This window comes from Pleurodeles waltl, chromosome 6 (genome assembly GCF_031143425.1).
Source record: "Pleurodeles waltl isolate 20211129_DDA chromosome 6, aPleWal1.hap1.20221129, whole genome shotgun sequence".
NCBI lineage: Eukaryota > Metazoa > Chordata > Amphibia > Caudata > Salamandridae > Pleurodeles > Pleurodeles waltl.
Window position 1 is genome coordinate 76,814,604 of NC_090445.1, and position 19,438 is coordinate 76,834,041.

The 19,438-nt window shown below is 47.4% G+C and overlaps 1 long non-coding RNA gene across 1 annotated transcript in view; it reads left to right on the forward strand.

The window, feature by feature from the left end:
* Window positions 1-17,083, forward strand: part of LOC138299236 (uncharacterized) — a 68,085-nt gene extending 51,002 nt beyond the window's left edge. Inside the window, exons 2-3 of the long non-coding RNA XR_011204727.1 lie at window positions 16,889-16,929; window positions 17,039-17,083. This is a non-coding gene — a long non-coding RNA (uncharacterized lncRNA). The remainder of the gene's footprint in view (window positions 1-16,888; window positions 16,930-17,038) is intronic.
* The last annotated feature ends 2,355 nt before the right edge of the window (window positions 17,084-19,438 follow it).

The following is a 19,438-nucleotide window of genomic DNA, read 5'->3' on the forward strand; positions in this document are numbered from 1 at the left end:
AAAAATGGTACCTCACTTGTGTGGGTAGGCCCAGCGCCCGCGAAAGGTAATGGTCCAAAACACAACGTGGACACATCACACTTTTCTACAGAAAACAGAGGTGTTTTTTACAAAGTGCCTACCTGTGGATTTTGGCCTCTAGCTCAGCCGGCATCTGCGGAAACCTAGCAAACCAGCACATTTTTGAAAACTAGACACCTTGGGGAATCCAAGATGGGGTGACTTGTGGGGTTCTGACCAGGTTCTGTTAGCCAGAATCCTTTGCAAACCTCAAAATTTAGCCAAAAAAACACTTTTCCCTCTCATTTCGGTGACAGAAAGCTCTGGAATCAGAAAGGAGCCACAAATTTCCTTCCACCCAGTGTTCCCCCAAGTCTCCCGATAAAAATGGTACCTCACTTTTGTGGGTGGGCCTACTGCCCGCAAAAGGAAATGCCCCAAAACACTATCTGGGCACATCAAAATGATCAAATACAACACTACCTGTTTTTGCAGGGGGGCACCTGCATTTTTGGTCCTGGGCTCAGCAGCCTTCTAGGGAAACCTACTGAACCCAGATATTTCTGAAAACTAGACACCCGAGGGAGTCCAGTGAGGTGTAACTTGCGTTGATCCTCCAATGTTTTCTTACCCAGAATCCTCAACAAACCTCAAATTTAGCTAAAAAATCACATTTGTCCCACATTTCTGTGTGGGATCACCGCACTGGGACACATTTCATACCACCCAATGTTCCCCTCAGTGTCCCAGTAAAAATTATACCTCATTTGTGTAGGTGGGCCAAGTGCTTGTGAAAGAGAAGAGCCAAAAACATGTTGATATTGAGGGGGAACAAAGGGGCTCCAAAAGGGCAGTTTGCAAAAAAACATTTTTAGGCTGACAAGTGCAGCAGAATTTTTATCGGTATAGATGAGACAATGCTGGGTGGTAGGAATTTTGTGGATTCCTGCAGATTCCGGAAGGTTCCATCACAAAAATGTGGGAAAAATGTGTGATTTCCAGCAAAGTTGGAGGTTTGCAGGGGATTGTGGGTACAAAAATGTTGCGGGGTGAATGTGAAACACCCCGCCCTGGACTCACCCAGATGTTTAGTTTTCAGATGTGTCTAGGTCTTGTGGATTTTTCTACATGGCAGCGTCCCAAAGTCCATAAAGTGCAGCCCTCACCGTTCCAAGTGGGACGATTTTGAGAGTTAGCCAAGCACTCATGGCCCAAATGTAAAACTAAAACCCAAAATAACCAAATGTCCTCTTGCTTGCCATGGGATAAGATGTTTTAGTGTGCGGGGGAGAGCTGAAAGACTGTTACCCCCTTCAGTTGAGGTGGGGGCGTAACCAGGCCCCTACTGGTTGGTAGCCACCACCCCAATATTTTTTGTTTTTTCTAAATTCCCTGGCATCTAGTAGACTTTCTGCCCCGAGGGTGTGGATCATGGGTAATTGCCCTATCTGCCCACTGGTGGGCAGAACAACTTTGGCCCCCTTATTTGGGGTGGGGGTATGGCCATACCCCAACCCTCTTATTTTGGAGAAAAAAAACTTCCCTGGCCCCTGGTGGGCTTTCTGCCCCCCCTCCCTTGGTGGCAGATGGGCCTTCCAAAAATAGGCCCATCTTCCCCCAATGGGGGGCAGATATGGCCAACCGTAATGTGCCCCCGTGGGGAGTTACCCTTACCCAAGGGGCTGCCCCCCTAAAGAAAACACAAGCATACACACACACACCAATCCCTGGTGCCTAAGTGGTTTCTGCCACCATGGGGGCAGATTGGGCAAACAAAAATTGGCCGATCTGCCCCCAAGGGGGGCAGAAATGGTCTAAATACAATTTGCCCCCAAGGGAGCGACCCTTGACTGAGGGGTCGCACCCCACCTCTAAAAACATTTTTTTTTTATCCCTGGCGCCTAGAGGTTTCTGCCCCCAGGGGCAGATCGGCCTAATAACAATAGGCCGATCTGCCTCCAGGAGGGGCAGAAATGGCCTAAAATAAATTTGCCTCCCCGCTCCCCCCACCCCCTCGGGGACTGACCCTTGCCTACGGGGTCGCTCCCCTTGCATGACATTGGCGCTAAAATATTTATCCTAGTGGGATCCTCCTTGGGGGCAGATTGACCTAAAATCGGCAGAAAGAAATGGTTTAAATACAATTTGCCCCCCTGCCTCCCCAGCCCCCTGGGGAGAGACCCTTGCCTACGGGGTCACTCACCTTGCGTGACATTGGTGCAAAAAAAAGATCCCCGGTGCCTAGTGGTTTCTGCCCCCCTTGGGGGCAGATTAACCTAAAATCAGCCGATCTTCCACCAAAGGGGACAGAAATGGCCTGAATACAATTTTCCCCTCCAGGGGAGCGACCCTTGCCTAAGGGGTCACTCCCCATCTGTAAAACAACAACAAACAAAAAAATCCCTGGTGCCTAGTGGTTTCTGCCTCTCCTTGGGGGCAGATCGGCCTAATTAAAATAGCCTGATCTGCCCCCCAGGAGGGCAGAAATGGCCTAAAATAAATTTGCCTCCCGGGGAATGACCCTTGCCTAAGGGGTCGCTCCCCTTGCGTGAAATTCACGAAAAAAGAACCTCCCTGGTGTCTAGTGGTTTCTGGCCCCCTTGGGGGCAGATTGGCCTCATAAAAATAGGCCAATCTGCCAACAAGGGGGGCAGAAATGGCCTAAATATAATATGCCCCCTAGGGGAGCGACCCTTGCCCAAGGGGTCGCTTCCCTCATGCCAGTTTCCTTTTATAAAGTAAATGTCGCACTGCCAAAAGGAACTTTTTCACCGACAGACTAGACAAAAACAGCCACAACAGCAGAGAACTCTTCAGCATCGTCAAAGAGTTCTCCAACCCCAGCGCCAGCGCCAACGCCGTCACGCCCTCACAGGATTTGTGCGAATCCCTCGCCACTTTCTTCCATCGCAAGATCAGCGACCTCCACGACAGCTTCGGACACCAGACCCAACCATACACCACTGAACCCGCTTCCCCGGACATCACCCTCAACAACTGGACCCACATCAACACGGAAGAAACCAAATCCATCATGAACTCTATCCACTCCGGCGCCCCTTCGGACCCCTGCCCGCACTTCATCTTTAACAAAGCCGACGACATCATCGCCCCGCACCTCCAGACCGTCATCAACTCTTCTTTTTCTTCTGCTACCTTCCCCGAATGCTGGAAGCACGCTGAAGTCAACGCCCTACTAAAGAAACCTACGGCTGACCCAAGCGACCTGAAAAACTTCCGCCCCATCTCTCTTCTACCTTTCCCAGCCAAGGTAATAGAAAAGACCGTCAACAAACAGCTGACCACCTTCCTGGAAGACAACAACCTGCTCGACCCTTCACAAACCGGATTCCGAACCAACCACAGCACGGAAACCGCCCTCATCTCAGTCACAGACGACATCAGAACCCTGATGGACAACGGTGAAACAGTCGCCCTCATTCTCCTCGACCTCTCGGCTGCCTTTGACACCGTCTGTCACCGCACCCTAATCACCCGCCTACGCTCCACTGGGATCCAAGGCCAGGCCCTGGACTGGATCGCCTCCTTCCTCGCTAACCGCTCCCAAAGAGTTTACCTCCCTCCGTTTCGCTCAGAACCCACCAAGATCATCTGCGGCGTACCTCAATTCTCATCGCTCAGCCCGACACTCTTCAATGTCTACATGAGCCCCCTCGCCGACATCGTACGCAAGCACGACATCATCATCACCTCCTACGCCGACGACACCCAACTTGTACTCTCCCTCACCAAGGACCCCGCCAGCGCCAAGACCAACCTACAAGAGGGTATGAAGGACGTCGCAGATTGGATGAGGCTCAGCCGCCTAAAGCTGAACTCTGAAAAAACGGAAGTCCTCATCCTCGGCAACACCCCGTCCGCCTGGGACGACTCCTGGTGGCCCACGGCCCTCGGCACCGCACCGACCCCCGCAGACCACGCCCGCAACCTCGGCTTCATCTTGGACCCTCTTCTCACCATGACCAAGCAAGTCAACGCCGTGTCCTCCGCCTGCTTCCTCACTCTCCGCATGCTCCGCAAGATCTTCCGCTGGATCCCCGCCGACACCAGAAAAACCGTGACCCACGCCCTTGTCACGAGTCGCCTGGACTACGGCAACACCCTCTACGCCGGGACCACCGCCAAACTCCAAAACCGCCTGCAACGCATCCAAAACGCCTCGGCCCGCCTCATCCTCGACGTACCCCGCAACAGCCACATCTCCGCACACCTGAGACACCTGCATTGGCTCCCAGTCAGCAAAAGGATCACCTTCCGTCTTCTCACCCACGCACACAAAGCCCTCCACAACAAGGGACCGGAATACCTCAACAGACGCCTCAGCTTCTACGTCCCCACCCGCCCCCTCCGCTCCGCTGGCCTCGCACTTGCTGCCGTCCCTCGCACCCGCCGCTCCACGGCGGGTGGGAGATCTTTCTCCTTCCTGGCGGCCAAGACCTGGAACTCCCTCCCCACCAGCCTCAGGACCACCCAGGACCACTCCGCTTTCCGGAGACTCCTAAAGACTTGGCTGTTCGAGCAGCGATAACCCCCCCTTTTTCCCCCCTAGCGCCTTGAGACCCGCACGGGTGAGTAGCGCGCTTTATAAATGTTAATGATTTGATTTGATTTGATTCTAGTGGGCATTTTAGCAGCCGGATTGCTTTGCAGTCTCAGAGAGACTTCAAAGGGAAGGACATTCCTTTCCTCCCCTTTAAAGCCTCTCAGGCCTCACTACGTGATCAGAAGAGAAATGCTCAGCATTTCTCTTCTGATCGCGCTGGAAGCTCAGGGAGGAGGCCTCTGTGATAGTCAGCGTGCTGACGTCACGGGGGTGGGGGGGTCAGGGGGGGCTGTCGATGGTGGAATGGGAAGGGCTTCCCCTTCCATCCCTGCGTTGGGGGGGTGGGGGGAAACCCAACAGAAGGAGCGCTAGCGCTCCCTCTGGGCTCTGTGCCCAGGACGTAATGGTTATGTCCTGGGCACAGGAGCACTGTGCCGCAGGACATAACCATTATGTCCACGGCACAGAAGGGGTTAATGACATCCACATAATGGGGTTAAGGTCAGGCAAGGTGGTGTAATGAGATGCTTGTTTCCAGTCCAGGGAAGACCTGGCCTAGCAGTTCGGGCTGGACTGTTCCATGGGGAACAGGGTCAAGACTGATTTGCATATGGCTGGTTCCAAACTGGAATGGCATGGGCAGCAAAAAAACGATGGATTTAGGCCCATATCACTGTACTGGGGTGAATGTTTGACAATGTTCAGCATTCCGCCCATCACTTGTTGTTTTTGTAATGAGAGTGTGCCACCCACCTTCCATCCAAGCTCTTCCCAGGTCCACACCCTATGCCCCATAGTGGTGGCATGATGTGAGCATGAGTATAGAGGCCAGTAGCTGGTACCCTAGTCTGGCAAATGAGCATCAGCAGGTAATAATTCTGGCGAATGTATAGTGAAAACCTCTTTTCTGATTGAGCTGTGCCAGATGAGAGTGGTGTCTAGAGACAAGGGATCAGGGAGTGGGATCCTTTTAGAGGTGGCAGATGACCCTGGGCAGCTGTCCCTCCACCCCTCAGTTTGTTTCTCACTGGTGGGCGCTCATTGCCAAGGATGAAGTCAGTGGGCTTCTGGGGACTAACAACCCTCTTCTGGGAAAGTGGCCCCTCACATTTTAAGGAAAACATGGCCATAGGGCAGACATACTCCTGCTCATGGGCCTGTGTTACAGTACAAACCCCTCCTGGCAGATTCTGTTCTGAGTAACTAGCCCTGCTTCCACCATTGTATGACTTGCACAGGTATTCTGCAGAGCAGAGGCATGGACCCCATTCACAAAGACCTTGTAAAAGTGATATCTATCACCCTTAGGGATCACAAGCTTACCTTCTCGGTCCACCTCTCAATGAATTAGGGCATGTAAACCCTTGTTCACGACTTCGCTCTTGGAATATCCTTCCCCAATTGCTACACTAGTAACCCCTACTCACCTGTGGGCAGCTTCTTTGGTCATACCGAGTCCCCCCTCTTATGCCATGTCTGAAGACAGTCATAACACCGGACCTGATGCTATGGCACTATGGGCTTCCTCCCACCACAACATCCATTCTTCCACTGGGAAGTGGCCCGGGAAGCCCTCCACTCAAAGCTCGCTTGGTGCCTTTTGGGGAACTTCTCTGTATTATCCTGGCCTTCCTCTTCACTCTGTGAAAAAGGACCCTACACCACCTCTCCTGTGGTCACTTCCAGGTACATTTTTTTTACACTCCGATACTGAGCCAGAAGTCAGCTTCTTTGCCCAGTTCTCTTGGCACGGTGAGCTAGAAGCCATTTAGGTGCTGACATACCTCGGTAAAGTAATTACTCAAAATGGCCCCCTTCATATACAAACTGTACCGCCCATCATAATTGCTTACTTTAATGTCTTTCACTGTAGTTCACAGGGGATACCCCACACACTTTTAGACCAGCTCTTGTGTGCCCTACTGGAAACAGTCCCACAGTGCCACTCTGCCTAAATCCAAGATGGTGAAACCCATCTCCCCTTGTTCAGGCCCTATATGCCCATTCCAGAGGTGTGGCCAGGGAAATGAGCAATCCCTCATCCATGGTCACTTCACACCTGCCTCTCCCCAATGTGATTGAAGTCTGGCTGACTGGGAGAACAAATAAGGGACCTATGCAGATATCATCTGACATCTGTTTGTGATAGGGGAGGCCCCTTTGAAGATAATTAAGTTCCTGGCATTTCTCAAATGGCCATTCTACCAGAGCAGAGGTCTCCACATTTTTCAGTAAGAGGGCCACATTGTATATTTTAAAATATTCACAGGCTGAACAAAAAAATCAGGTTTTATAAATGAATTAATACAATTTCAATGAATAAGGTTTACTTGGATCTTTTTTGTAACTAATATGATATGATTCAGAACAAAAGAGAAATGTGACAATAACAAAGAAACAATGCAGTACTTAAACTGAGATAATAAATAATTATTATAAATGTAATATAATATAAAATATATTATATAAATATATAAATAATATATATATTTATATATTTATATACACTCTTCAATGTCTACATGAGCCCCCTCGCCGACATCGTACGCAAGCACGACATCATCATCACCTCCTACGCCGACGACACCCAACTTGTACTCTCCCTCACCAAGGACCCCGCCAGCGCCAAGACCAACCTACAAGAGGGTATGAAGGACGTCGCAGATTGGATGAGGCTCAGCCGCCTAAAGCTGAACTCTGAAAAAACGGAAGTCCTCATCCTCGGCAACACCCTGTCCGCCTGGGACGACTCCTGGTGGCCCACGGCCCTCGGCACCGCACCGACCCCCGCAGACCACGCCCGCAACCTCGGCTTCATCTTGGACCCTCTTCTCACCATGACCAAGCAAGTCAACGCCGTGTCCTCCGCCTGCTTCCTCACTCTCCGCATGCTCCGCAAGATCTTCCGCTGGATCCCCGCCGACACCAGAAAAACCGTGACCCACGCCCTTGTCACGAGTCGCCTGGACTACGGCAACACCCTCTACGCCGGGACCACCGCCAAACTCCAAAACCGCCTGCAACGCATCCAAAACGCCTCGGCCCGCCTCATCCTCGACGTACCCCGCAACAGCCACATCTCCGCACACCTGAGACACCTGCATTGGCTCCCAGTCAGCAAAAGGATCACCTTCCGTCTTCTCACCCACGCACACAAAGCCCTCCACAACAAGGGACCGGAATACCTCAACAGACGCCTCAGCTTCTACGTCCCCACCCGCCCCCTCCGCTCCGCTGGCCTCGCACTTGCTGCCGTCCCTCGCACCCGCCGCTCCACGGCGGGTGGGAGATCTTTCTCCTTCCTGGCGGCCAAGACCTGGAACTCCCTCCCCACCAGCCTCAGGACCACCCAGGACCACTCCGCTTTCCGGAGACTCCTAAAGACTTGGCTGTTCGAGCAGCGATAACCCCCCCTTTTTCCCCCCTAGCGCCTTGAGACCCGCACGGGTGAGTAGCGCGCTTTATAAATGTTAATGATTTGATTTGATTTGATTCTAGTGGGCATTTTAGCAGCCGGATTGCTTTGCAGTCTCAGAGAGACTTCAAAGGGAAGGACATTCCTTTCCTCCCCTTTAAAGCCTCTCAGGCCTCACTACGTGATCAGAAGAGAAATGCTCAGCATTTCTCTTCTGATCGCGCTGGAAGCTCAGGGAGGAGGCCTCTGTGATAGTCAGCGTGCTGACGTCACGGGGGTGGGGGGGTCAGGGGGGGCTGTCGATGGTGGAATGGGAAGGGCTTCCCCTTCCATCCCTGCGTTGGGGGGGTGGGGGGAAACCCAACAGAAGGAGCGCTAGCGCTCCCTCTGGGCTCTGTGCCCAGGACGTAATGGTTATGTCCTGGGCACAGGAGCACTGTGCCGCAGGACATAACCATTATGTCCACGGCACAGAAGGGGTTAATGACATCCACATAATGGGGTTAAGGTCAGGCAAGGTGGTGTAATGAGATGCTTGTTTCCAGTCCAGGGAAGACCTGGCCTAGCAGTTCGGGCTGGACTGTTCCATGGGGAACAGGGTCAAGACTGATTTGCATATGGCTGGTTCCAAACTGGAATGGCATGGGCAGCAAAAAAACGATGGATTTAGGCCCATATCACTGTACTGGGGTGAATGTTTGACAATGTTCAGCATTCCGCCCATCACTTGTTGTTTTTGTAATGAGAGTGTGCCACCCACCTTCCATCCAAGCTCTTCCCAGGTCCACACCCTATGCCCCATAGTGGTGGCATGATGTGAGCATGAGTATAGAGGCCAGTAGCTGGTACCCTAGTCTGGCAAATGAGCATCAGCAGGTAATAATTCTGGCGAATGTATAGTGAAAACCTCTTTTCTGATTGAGCTGTGCCAGATGAGAGTGGTGTCTAGAGACAAGGGATCAGGGAGAGGGATCCTTTTAGAGGTGGCAGATGACCCTGGGCAGCTGTCCCTCCACCCCTCAGTTTGTTTCTCACTGGTGGGCGCTCATTGCCAAGGATGAAGTCAGTGGGCTTCTGGGGACTAACAACCCTCTTCTGGGAAAGTGGCCCCTCACATTTTAAGGAAAACATGGCCATAGGGCAGACATACTCCTGCTCATGGGCCTGTGTTACAGTACAAACCCCTCCTGGCAGATTCTGTTCTGAGTAACTAGCCCTGCTTCCACCATTGTATGACTTGCACAGGTATTCTGCAGAGCAGAGGCATGGACCCCATTCACAAAGACCTTGTAAAAGTGATATCTATCACCCTTAGGGATCACAAGCTTACCTTCTCGGTCCACCTCTCAATGAATTAGGGCATGTAAACCCTTGTTCACGACTTCGCTCTTGGAATATCCTTCCCCAATTGCTACACTAGTAACCCCTACTCACCTGTGGGCAGCTTCTTTGGTCATACCGAGTCCCCCCTCTTATGCCATGTCTGAAGACAGTCATAACACCGGACCTGATGCTATGGCACTATGGGCTTCCTCCCACCACAACATCCATTCTTCCACTGGGAAGTGGCCCGGGAAGCCCTCCACTCAAAGCTCGCTTGGTGCCTTTTGGGGAACTTCTCTGTATTATCCTGGCCTTCCTCTTCACTCTGTGAAAAAGGACCCTACACCACCTCTCCTGTGGTCACTTCCAGGTACATTTTTTTTACACTCCGATACTGAGCCAGAAGTCAGCTTCTTTGCCCAGTTCTCTTGGCACGGTGAGCTAGAAGCCATTTAGGTGCTGACATACCTCGGTAAAGTAATTACTCAAAATGGCCCCCTTCATATACAAACTGTACCGCCCATCATAATTGCTTACTTTAATGTCTTTCACTGTAGTTCCCAGGGGATACCCCACACACTTTTAGACCAGCTCTTGTGTGCCCTACTGGAAACAGTCCCACAGTGCCACTCTGCCTAAATCCAAGATGGTGAAACCCATCTCCCCTTGTTCAGGCCCTATATGCCCATTCCAGAGGTGTGGCCAGGGAAATGAGCAATCCCTCATCCATGGTCACTTCACACCTGCCTCTCCCCAATGTGATTGAAGTCTGGCTGACTGGGAGAACAAATAAGGGACCTATGCAGATATCATCTGACATCTGTTTGTGATAGGGGAGGCCCCTTTGAAGATAATTAAGTTCCTGGCATTTCTCAAATGGCCATTCTACCAGAGCAGAGGTCTCCAAATTTTTCAGTAAGAGGGCCACATTGTATATTTTAAAATATTCACAGGCTGAACAAAAAAATCAGGTTTTATAAATGAATTAATACAATTTCAATGAATAAGGTTTACTTGGATCTTTTTTGTAACTAATATGATATGATTCAGAACAAAAGAGAAATGTGACAATAACAAAGAAACAATGCAGTACTTAAACTGAGATAATAAATAATTTTTATAAATGTAATATAATATTAAATATATTATATAAATATATAAATAATATATATATTTATATATTTATATACTATATAAATAATACATATGATATATACTAATATATAAATAATAAATATATAGTATATAAGAATATAGAAATAACAATAGTGATATATAAATATAGAAATAATATATAAATATAACATAAAAATGTTATAATCTAATAACATATGTAATATAAATATAAATCCCCCCCTCCTCCTGTCTTCCCACTACCCCTTCCTTCTGTCTTCCCGTAGGGGGCTGCCTGATTTCCACCATTATCTCTCACCATATTAAAACTCACACACACCATCCAAGTGCGCCCACATCCCCTCTTAAACAAATCCCAACTACCCTCCCAGATTAGCCAAGTCAGAAGGACAACAGCTTCTCTCTGAACTGCATGCTACACAATTGTTGATCTGCAGTAAAACACTGTCTAGGGTTATTAGTCTCGATCCTGACCCATAAAATTGATATCCTGATTCTCACAGAAACGTGGCTCAATGTCTCATCTAACCATGCTCTAGACTTTCTTCGTCCTCCGAACCACTCTATTTTGCGCTGTGACCGGGAAAATAGATAGGGTGGAGGTCTCATACTCATTCACCGAAATTCTCTATTTCTCTATTAAATTAAATAATTCTGAATAAACAATAAATAAATAAGGCTAAGACTGAATTTCTGAAGTTTCCCCGTGAGAGATAGCATTATTAAATTTAATATTGCATGCCAGTTTTACCTATGTAGCAGGCAGCAATGCTACAGTGAAAATTGCTTTTGGGGCCTTATCACTGTAAGGACATGTGTAACAATAAATTGCCCTGGACGTGGGTTTATTGCTCACTGTGTCAGTGGACCAAGCAGCAACTGGCTGATGACTCCCTAACCAGGGTGAAAGGGTGAAACCTGTCCTGGGCTGTTTGTGTTCCAGTTTATAGAGGACCCGGCTTAGCAGTTCAAGCTAGACTGTTCCCATGAAGAGAAGGGTTAAGACTGAGTTGCATATGGCTTGACCCAACAGAAGTGGCATGGTGAGCAAAAGTACTATGGGGTAGAGTGCTACCCAAAGCTATTGCAAGTGGTTAGACTCATTGCAAGCAGCATCCCATGACATTTTGTGTGTTTCATGGCTGCTAGGATTGCCATAACTATTTATTACAATCCAAGCATCTGACCTATTCAAGAGAGTGGCTGTGTCTTGTCAGCATGACAGCTTCTGCAAGGACCTCTTGAGATGCTTCTCTAACTCATCACTGGAAATCAGGGCATTCCAAAGCTCATCAATTTGTAAGTTTGTCAAGCATTCTTGTAGGTGATTTTTCAGGACCAACTAGATCATTTGTCCCACACTAGCTTGTCAATAGTGTCTTCTTTTGCCGATCTCAAATTAAAACACGTTTACAAATGCAGCTTGACAGGCAATTGTTTGGTTGATCAGGATGAACTGAAGTCTGTCTGCACTGGTGAACTGTTGGTTAGGTGAAAGATTTGCTTGTAAATATTAACGGTTAATGAGTCTAAAAGAGTTGTTTCACAGCCACAAAATGGTTTCCAACCATAAGATATGGTTGGGAGTAGCTTTTCGTTAATGACTTTAAGAATAGCCTTCAGTGTTTATCCCCATTAAATCTTATGCAAGGAAAGGAATGGTGACAATAATGTGCTGGCTTTGTTTCTAATTAGTTTTTGAGGCATTTGAACAAACCTCTTGACTTCAGTATAGTCTCTCAACCTTTTAAGAAGCCGTTCCAGCCCGACCTTGGTTTTGCTAATCATAAGAAGGTCGTCAGAAAAAGGGTGCTTGCAATTTTACTTCCACCCAGGATGTGAGAGTGCCCAATTATTTTATCCACCTCGGTTCATAGGTCTGCTATAAATATTTCGATTAAGTTGGCCATCAACACACAGCCTTGCTTAAGACTGATTGTTGTAAATACCTTTTAGGACACCCTGTTACTGTCACCTAATTTGACTAGCATCCAAGTATCCGTGTAGAGCAATTGATCCCCTCAATAGATTTGGGAGGATATCCCAAGGATGCAGTTTTTTGCCACAAGAGAGTTCTGACAACCAGGTCAACGAAGCCTTAAAGTCTACAAAACATGTATACAATGGTGTGTGAGTTTCAATCATTTGTTATCAGCATTGTTGGGCGTAGAGATTTGAAAGGCTGCTCACATCTGGTTAAGAGCGATTATTGTCCGCCCTTAGGCCCACAAATTGAGGTGCTCTGATACCAGACCTGCAGAGAATTTTGCTTTGCTGTTGTGGAAGACAATAAGGCAGTAGTTGTCTGGGTTTGACTTGGAGCCACGTTTGTAGATTGGGTGTAATATTGCAACGCGACATGAGACTGGGATGTTAGTTTTCCACAATGTGCCACGGCGCTGCAATTCATTATCTTTCTCGAGGCCCCAAATTGGGCATGGGGCCTCGCTACAGAATTGGCGCAACGCGCCCCCTCTAGTTTCTTGCCTCTCCCCTCTCTTTTCCCGCACTTACCTTCTGCTTCTTTTTCTTTCTTCTTGTTTGTCTTCCTCGTTTCTTCCTGACTTTAGGCCTTTCCTTCATGTCCATGATTCCTTTCTCTTTCCCACCATGCCTTCCTTCTCCCTGCATGCCTTTGGAGCCTTACTTAATATGGTGCCTTTACTATGGAATTCTATGTTATGTTCCCAATCCAATATGGTGTCTTTTACTTCCTGCCAGTCACTTCCTGGTCTTTGGGTATATAAGGTGTGTGATTCCTGTTCTCTTTGCACTGCAACTTCCTTTGGGTGGTGATCTTCGCTCCTGTTGTTCTGTGTCAGATATTTGATTTTCTGATCCTGTTACAGCTTTTTTTCTTTGTCATTATTTCCCTTTGTTCAAGATTTATGTTTACCTTTTGATTTTTGTTCTGGGAGTTCCTAATTGATTTAGCTCTCTCTATAGAATACTGTCTCCAAGAATGTCGTCTAGAAAAAAGAAAGAATCGTGGACCTTCCCCGTCAAGCAACTCACGTGTCTTTATACATCATCCTGAAGAACCTCGACCTGTATCTAGAGACAGAAGGAGAACCTATGCAGGTAGATACTGCTCGTGGTCCACTCTCAACTAGCGAACGTGAAGACAGACGGAGAAGAGGATTGTGCCTTTATGGTGGTGCAGCTGGTCATTTGCTCTGCACTTGTCAAGTCCGTCCTATGAAGGCCTCGGGAAACGCCACTTCCCGTCCTCTGTGAGAAGGGAGGGGAGGGGACGGGATCTTCTGCAATACCTTCCATCAGTTCTTCCAAGGAAGATGCTACTATTTGATTTATGTTACCTGTTATCCTGCAATTACCTGATGGTCATGAAGAAAGGACCCTGGCATTATTAGATTGTGGAGCTAGGTGCATTTATATGGATATGACCTGGGCTAAAAAACTACAAATTCCAATACTGCCTAAAGACGTTCCAGAACAAGTGCATACCATAGATGGCTCCTTATTATCCCCCGTTCCTGTTATTAATTCCACTTTGATTCTAGGTCTACACTTTGGGAAACATCAGGAACATGTCTCTTTTGATTTAATCACCTCCCCCAATCATTCTATAATCCTAGGAATCCCATGGTTCATAAGACACAATCCATATATTAACTGGGAAACCAGAACCATTTCTTTATCTTCTAAGTTCTATCACAATCATTGCTATGCTTCTGAAACCTATTGGACTCCCAGAAAAATAATAACCTCAGAACCAAATGTAGGACATTCCATAAACTCAGTCCAGGAGGTACCAAGCCAATATCTGGAATTTATAGACGTATTTCAAAAGCCATCAAAGCCTGTACTACCTCCACACAAAGACTATGATTATACCATTCCTCTGGAACCTGGAGCAATTGTTCCTTTTGGGAGAATGTATTCTCTCACTGAACCAGAAAGAAAGATTCTCAAGGATTATCTTCATGAAAACCTACAGAGTGGTCTTATTACACCATCTTCTTCTCCTGCTGTGGCTCCCCTCTTCTTCGTACCTAAAAAAACAAAAGATCTTCGTCCCTGTATAGACTTTTGTGGATTAAATAAAATCACCATAAAATATCGATATCCACTACCCCTCATCAAAGACATTTTGGAGGCTGTCCGAGGTGCACAGATGTTCACAAAATGAGATCTTCGCAGAGCCTATCATCTCTTGGGTATTAAGGAGGGAGATGAGTGGAAAACTGCCTTTGGGACCCCTTTTGGACATTATGAATATAAGGTAATGCCTTTTTGCTTAACTAACCCCACTTCAGTATTTCAAAGATTTATGGATTCCATATTTTCTGAATTGTTAAACCACACTGTAGTGATTTATTTAGGCAATATCCTTGTATATTCCAGACGCCCAGAACTTCATCCCACGCACATTAAGCAAGTCTTAAATAGACTTAGGCAACATTAACTTTACTGTAAACCGGAGAAATGCGAATTTGATAAGACTGAGGTGAAATATTTAGGCTATCATATCAGTCCAATTGGTATCTCTGTGGATCTGGAAAAAGTTCACGCCATCATAGATTGCCCATCCCCTTCGTCAATCAAGGAAACTCAATGTTTCTTAGGGCTGACCATCTTCTACTGTCAATTTATCCTGGACTTTGAGAAACAAACCAGTCAAATTACACAAACTCTAAAAAAAGAGAGTTTGCGAAACGGTTTCATCTGGACAGACATGGCTGAGGCTCCCTTTCAAAACCTAAAACAGGCCTTCATTCAAGCACCCATACTGAGACTTCCGGACACCAATAAACAATTTATAAAGTTGTTACGGATGCTTCCAAAAGAGCTATCGGGCAGTATTACTCCAACAACAAGAAGACGATGGATTAGAACATCCGATCTTTTATCTATCCCATGTGCTTTCTGATTCTGAACAAAATTATTCAGTACTGGAAAGAGAATTGTTGGCTCTAAAAACTGCCTGTCAAGAGTGGAGACAACTCCTCATGGGTTCTAAGGAACCTTTTGAAGTAAGAACGGACCATCGTAATCTGCAATGCTTACACAATTTTCAGTGTCAAAACAGTCGACAAGTTCGTTGGGCCTTTTTCTTTAGTGAATATGATTTTTATATTACTTATATACCAGAATCTCAAAACATTTGGCCGATGCCCTATCTCGCCGTTATCCTGACAGTTCCAATTCCCCTTCACAATATTTACTTGAACCAGACAAGATAATTGGTGTAGTCCAGTCATTCCTAGATGAAGTACAATCTGAATAACGCACATTTTTGACTCATATTTTATCACGCGTTTTTTGACACGTTTCCCTCTACTTATGCAAATATCTGATGACCAATGTCTTCACAGGTTAAAATGGGTGGAGAGTCATTATTTCATTTTTCATTTTTCATTTTCTAACTACGACTTATGTATCTATTGACTCTTCTGGTGATTTTTCACCAGTCTAAGATGGCCGCCGCGGTAGCTCGAACTACAACAAATTGATGGATGAAGTCCTTCCTCTCTTTTAAGTTACTTCTACCTAATTTGACGACGTCGCTTGGCAACAGATTACTCAATTGCCTCTCGCGCGCTCGCAACACGGGCTATTTATACTTTGGATCCCCCGGCTCGTGCCACATTTGGGAACGCAGCCGCGGGGGTAGGTGCACCACTGAGCGCCGGCATCATTACGAGTAAGTGCCTCTCGTCTGGATATTTTATTTAAAACTTTCGGACTCTCACGTCTCTCTAAAAAACCTGGGCGCGATTAGCCGCCCTTTAAATAATTCAAAGGAGGAATCGGCTTGTGATTTATTAACTATTTATAATGGAACTTACATCCCCTTACTACTCGGGCTCTCTGTTATTGATACTTATAGGTAACACTCGTGATATGACCATAAGCTATGTGGGCACTTGCTGATTTTGCTGTAGGTCTCTCCCCCTTAAGGTCTTTTCTCTACCAAGATCATTTACATTTACCTAACACGAGGGTGACCATTATCATCACCTTGTAAATCCATTATGTTATATCTGTAATCTACACTAGCGTATATTTGGTTGTATTGCATGCTTATGGACGCATATTATACCTTATCTGTATCCGGTTTTGCACTTCCTACTGCAGAGAATTTCTGCTTATTTTCAGTGACCATGTTGTAGGTCTGTCTGATGATTTAGAAACAGAGACATCCTGCTCTTTTGTTATTTATTTTCTATGTTCATCTCGCAACTAGATTCACTGTGAACCGGGCAACAGGCCTGCGTGATCCCATGATACCCTTTCTCAGAATGGAGTTGGTAAGCCCCCTATACATCACAAGCATGGGTTGCTACCACTCACTTCATCACTATGAGTTGCACAGTTTGTCACAATTTTTTGTTTTGTTTTAGTCTTCACATGTGTGTACTACTCTCAGAGTGTAGATGCAGTAGTTATGCAATTTATTAACTTCAATTTCTTTCCCTTGTATCTAGGGTGACTGATAGGAGAGAAAAGCCAGTCCGTTTTATCTCTAGTAAGTGACTGATGACGTCTTGACTGTGAGCGTTAGATTGCAGGAGCTGAGAAAAGGGATAATAATATTTGTTTCCTTTATTTTCAATTGGAATAATCCAATGGTTTAGTAGGTGTAACCGGACGTCTCCGGACGCCGGTTTTCAGGATATTGTGCCGAACGCCATTAAGGGGGCCCTACACACTTGGGAGGGACGCGAGCCTGTGACGTCAGACGCCTTCGGCGTCTGGACGACAACCGAAAGAAAAGACGGACCAAAAGAAGATGAAGAAAAGGAGACGGAAGTTGACGCTCAACATACGCGGCCGGAGGAGAAGGAGACCGGGACGCCGAGGACAGAGAGGAAGGAACCCGTCGAAGGAGCGGAGGCTCCGAGAGAGAGAAGAGAGCCCCGGGGCACTCCCGCCCCCGTCGGAGAGAAGCCGGGAGGCTGCCAAAGTGCCGGCCACGTCCCCGGAGGGGCGTGGCCACCTCAGGTACGTTCGTACCACAGCTGGGGGTTTGCGAGAGGGTGGTTATTAGGAATAGGGGGGGATAAGGGAAAGGAAGGGAGGTCCTGCAGGGAAGGGGAGACCATATGACAACAAACCCTAAAGTAAACCTAACCTCACAAGGAAACCAACCGCCAGAGGATTTCTACAAAGAAGGGAAGGTCTGAGAACACCTATAGGGGGAACCACAAACTAAAGGACAGTTAAACCCTCACTTCCCTTCACTTATACCTATTCCCCCACCACCCTACTAACCCTATATACTTACCTTATATATATATCCCACTTACCTGTTTTGTTATCCTTCTTTCTATTTCTTTGGAGAGCCTGGCCCACTGACGTAGAGGAAGATCGGAGACCTTCCCAAAGCTGGACCTGGTTACTTATGGACTATCACCAAAACCCTGAAAGAGAAGAAAAAGGGAACTTTTGTTAATTATTTCTGGACTGCAAGTGCGTTATCCTTGTGAACAAGAAACAGGGGATAAAAAGCCATCCTTAAAACCAAAACACGAATAAATTAGCTAAACCCCCACCTTCTGCGCCTGTTATATTATTCCAATATCCCTTTTATTTGCTTCAGGGATAAAGAACCCATTACAGTGGTGTCAGAAGTGGGATATTGGAACAACTACAAGTAACCAAAGACGATGGAGGGCACACCCACCCTATCAGAGATGATGCAGCAGCTAGCCGCAGGGCAGAGGCATCTGCAAGTAGTGTGGGAAGAGCAACAGAAGGAGGCTAAAGTGGAAAGGGAGGCCCTACAAAGCGCTCTTAAAAGTCAGGCCACTATCATGGCCAACAATCAGTTGGTCCATGAGACTGCAATCAAAAACCTCACGGACACTATTGCCGCCACCCGGGTGCATCCGAACGTACCCAGTTCGGTCCTGCAGCGATATCAGGAAGGCGAAGACCCGGATGCCTTTTTCACAAATTTCGAGCGGGTTGCTACTTCCGCCACCTGGCCCCAGGATAGGTGGGGCCAATACATCGCCCCGTTATTGACAGGAACTCTCCAAGCGGCTTATCAAGCGGTAAACCCAGGCGGAACGACACCCTATCAGGATATTAAGAAGAGTATCCTGGAGCGGGTGGGGTTTGATACAGAACATTATAGGGTCCGGTTTAGGAAAGCCAAATGGGGACCCTCCGAGAATCCCCGGGCCCTATATTTTCGAATTAAGGACTTAGGACTCGAATGGCTAGGTCCCATTGGGACCAATAGGGAGGATATCATTGAGGTTGTTCTCTTAGAACAATATCTAGATGCCCTACCTACCAATACCCGTAATTGGATCAAGCAACACCCAAGTCCAGATACTAACACCACTATTGAATTAGCCTGTGCCTTTCACCGCTCCCTCGAGTTCAAAATCCCTCCCGTACGGCCAACACTTAACCCCATCCGACAGAACCTCGGACCCTCCCCATCCCTAGGGCGAAAACTAACCGAGGATCCGGGAAAATTGCGAGGACCAGAAAGACCCTATATGCAACAACCACAGTGTTTTAGCTGTGGAGAGTGGGGACATATCGCCCGGGTTTGCCCGCTGAAAACAGAAAAGTCAGAACCGATGGAAATAGGAGTCACTAGGGGGAGAGTCTTCTATACAGGGGGAAAGGAAACCCGATACAAGAAGAGACTTGTTATCAATGGAAGAACCACAGTGGCGCTCATCGACTCAGGTTGCAGTCAATCTGTAATTCGTGCTGATTTATTGGAAAAACCCCTTTTTGCTTCAGGACTTACGGTATCCATATGTTGTATTCATGGAGATACGAGAGAATACCCCCTAATCTGGACAACCTTGTCCTGGGATGGAAAAGAAGTCCCCCTAAGGATGGGGGTGGTGGAACGACTAGTCGAAGAAGCTATCATAGGAACCGACTTCCCTGACTTTTCGGAACTTCTTGACAGTACAAAAGACTCTGAAGACATGAGCACATGGTGGAAAAGAGCTCCTTTTTCTAGTACGCCTATAACACCACCGGTGGTTAGATACCGACCCTCC